This window comes from Erythrolamprus reginae, chromosome 1, assembly GCF_031021105.1.
Source record: "Erythrolamprus reginae isolate rEryReg1 chromosome 1, rEryReg1.hap1, whole genome shotgun sequence".
Lineage (NCBI taxonomy): Eukaryota > Metazoa > Chordata > Lepidosauria > Squamata > Dipsadidae > Erythrolamprus > Erythrolamprus reginae.
Window position 1 is genome coordinate 98,447,619 of NC_091950.1, and position 3,833 is coordinate 98,451,451.

Sequence of the window (3,833 nt, forward strand, 5' to 3'; positions counted from 1 at the left end):
AGTGTTTTTCAACCAGTGTGCCGTGAGACATGGTCAGGTGTGCTGTGCAGAAATTAAACATGGGTCCCCAAACTATGGCCCGCATGCTGGATACGGCCCGTGGAGGCCATTTATCTGGCCCGCCACCAGCTGCCTCCATCCGAACATAAACATTCCCCTCACAATCCCTCCAGCTATCAGTGACAGGAAGAGTGGAGACACAGGGAACACTCACTGACCAATCACCTTCTAGGATTCATCCCGACCACTAGTGATGAACCAATAGCAGTCCATCTTTCATTCACACCCAGGAAGGTCCCCGCTCGGGCTGCCGCACACTTGTCATTGTGTTGCCTCTGCGAGTAGTAGAAGCTGCTATTCCTCCCCATGGTCCCGATTTCTAATCCTGGTCAGGACTGGAGCTAAATGTTGCCACCACTAGATGAAGCCTCAGCCTCAGCTGGTTATGTCTATCCTGATAGTGTAGAATATGTACTGTGTTAGAGTGTCATTTTGTGTCATTTTGGTTGGTGGTGTGCCCCAGGATTTTGTAAAGGTAAAAAATGTGCCGGGGCTCAAAAAAAGGTTGAAAATCACTGCCCTAATAAACCATACCTTTAGTGTTCAGTCTGCATATTCAGACTTTTCTCTCAACTTATTTAGAAGTGCTATCAGAGGTGGGTTCCTCCCAGTTCGGATCAGATCTCCTGAACCGTTAGCAACCCATTGGTGATGTGAAAATGGCATCACAGATCTGATTCTGTCTCTATCGGTCTGTGTGCCCTGCTATCTTTTTTTCATAATTTTCTGTGATATTTTTCAGTGTTTGGATGGCTTCTCCTCATCCTCTGCTGTGAAAAATGCCCGCCCATCCATCCATAGGTTAATACCGACCCGTTCTGTCTGGGTCCCTCCAGCAAACACCAACCCAAAAAGAGAATTCAGACACACTGGTAAAAATCAAAGGCAGTTTATAGAATTCAAAGCAAACACAGGTAACAGAAAATGTCCTTACAAACAGGAACACGCTAAAACTTCAAAGATGTTTCACGAAGGCCATGAAGTAAAACAGGATTCTTGCTGTCAAAAACAACACTGGAGATAACAAACATATGCCTCCCCCAAGTCTTCCAGTCTTCTAGGACACAAGCCAAGATCAGAGACGCCGAGAAGCAAAGCAGGGTCACAGAACTCCCAGTTGATAACGCTCCACATGGCTAAAAGGCTTGCCTGCTTTTTTAAACCCTGCTGAGGAGAACCACACCCAAACCCAGCTGTTGCCAATTCAGTGATGCTAATACCTTTCTAATTGGTCCCATCTCTGAGCTGCACGTCTCTGTCTCATGTCAATTATAGCCTGTGCTTCCTCATCCAATGAGGCCAGGCTACTGGCTGGGGACAGCGCCCCCCCGGGGCTCTCAGGCTGCTCCCCCTCATCCTCTTCCTGACTTTCCTCTCCCCCGTCTGCCTGGTCCTCCCCCTCCTGTTCACTGTCCTCCTCCTCCGGGCCTGGATCCAGCAGAGACGCAGCCGGTCCCTGAGGAGCCTCAGGCTGAATCACAACACCGACCTTTATTTTATTTTTATTTATTTATTGAACTTCTATGCCAACCAATCCCATGGGACTCAGAGTAGCTTATAACAATACAAATATAATACAGTAATAAAAAGAACCAGATTATTAATAATAAAGTATAAAAACCCCATTAGCACACCCCTGATATTATATGTTTCTTAAGAGATCCCTTAGGGGGCATGCGTAAATGCACTAGCGTGCCTACAGTCCCCATCCTACTGTGCCCATTTCTGTGTATTCATCTTATGTGTTTACGGCTTTGTTTTGCTTCTTTATAGCCATTTCTTTGTGCCATTGTTTCACATGTCCAGTTTCCTTGCACTTGCTGACAAACAAACAAACAAACAAGAAACAAATAAATAAAATAAATCCAACATCTGGATGGACACAGATGCACCATTGTCTCAGCTGTTCCTGGCCATTTCTGATATTCTAGAAAAGCCTCAAATGTATGCTTTCCAAGACAAAAAGAGGCAACTCCAAGTCAAGATAAGTTATCAGCAGAGGCAGGCACTGGGCAAAATAAAACCAAATGTCTAAGTGTGAGTGAATATGGGGTTCAAAGTAACTCAGAAAAAAGAAAAAAAAATAGAATTCCATATATTGAATATTGCAAGAAGGTGAATCTCACTGAAACCTGAAGAAAAAAAGATGTTCCCAGATTTACCATAAACTAATAATAACTTCAGGAAAAATCCTCATATGTACACAGCAGACTCAGTTACCCATATTCTAGTTCTTTATATATACAAACACTTTATGTAGGAGGCAATAAGAAAGAACAGGTTTCAAGATCTGGAGAAGGACAAAATAGTTTAGTAAAATGTAGACTCTGAGGAGAAGTCAAAATGATTGAATCTACAATGCTCAGAAACTGATTTTGGGGTGAAAATGTTGAGGAAGAAGTAATTGAAAAAGAAACACTGTTGGAAAACAAAACTATGACTGATATTAATAATGAAATTTCCAGGTATGGATGTTATAAATAATCCCATGGTTAGAGGAACTAAATAATACTTCTTCAATCTATGGCTTCACATTGCACAATCCAAAACCAATGCAGCCAAGGGCCATTTAGTTGAGTGAAACCTAGGGAAGAGAGAACTGAACTATGAAACTCCTACAAGTTATCAATGTACTTTTCTGAGCCTACTGGGCCCAACTGAAGTTGGGAAACAAGCCCAGAGGGCCTCCGGGGGACGGGGGAAGCTGTTTTTGTCCTCCTCAGGCATTGAATTATGGGTATGGGCACTTCCTCATGCACGCACACGGTCTTTTGGCACCCGAGGGAAAAAGGGTTCACAATCACTGATCTAGTTCATAGCACATAGTTTAACCTAGTTCACACATAGCACACATTGAATCAGGATCTATTACTTTTTTCAACAATAGTAGGTAACAGTCCCCATGAGATCTTGCAAAAGAATTTAAAAGCCTTTGCGTTCATGGTGCGTGGGTGTTTAATGTCATTTTTCCTTGCACATTTCGGAGGAATTCTTATCATCCAATCAACTTTCAAAACATGTAATTCCCTCTATCGGCCACAAAGAGGAGCTCGCATTGCTTATGACTAATTCCCCGGCTGAAGTCTGAGCAGATGAAATGCAGCTGAAGATAAGTTAGGAAAGGGTCTTTCCCCTCCGCTCCTAAATCCATAATAAAGCAAAGTATGTAGAGAGAACAGGCTGTTAATAGGTGATTCATGGCTCGTAGGTCAAAGAGGTTAAAGATTCTCATCTGAAGGGGATTAGATTATTCTTCAGGAAGCTCACTCTCCTAGCCTCCAGCAGCTTCCCTCGTAGTTTTCAGTGTCCCACAACCTGCTTTGAACCTTGTTATCCTGCCCCATCACTATAAAAGTACACATTATGTTCTAGCATTGCCGGGAGTGGGATGGAGAGAGGGGAAAAGTAAAGGGAAAACCTGTTCTAAATGAATGAAGAGAAAGAAGGAAAATGAATTTAACTCTGAGAGAGCTATCACTGGTGATGTTACCTAGTTTGGGTAATATCTGCAAGAAAACAACCAAGCTCATAGAACACCAAGGATCCCTCAGTTCAACCCTGACCTGCAAATATTCTCTTTTAATTGGAATTTGATTCTCTTGGGTAAGATACTTTCACATCCAATTTATCACCAATTTACCTTGGAGAAGCTCAGTGTTCATTGATATAGCATCATCAAAATCATATGTAGATACAAATGCATACCACACACGTTTTTAATGAAATTATTATAAATAATGTATGTGCCATGTCTTAAGAAACCTATTACTATT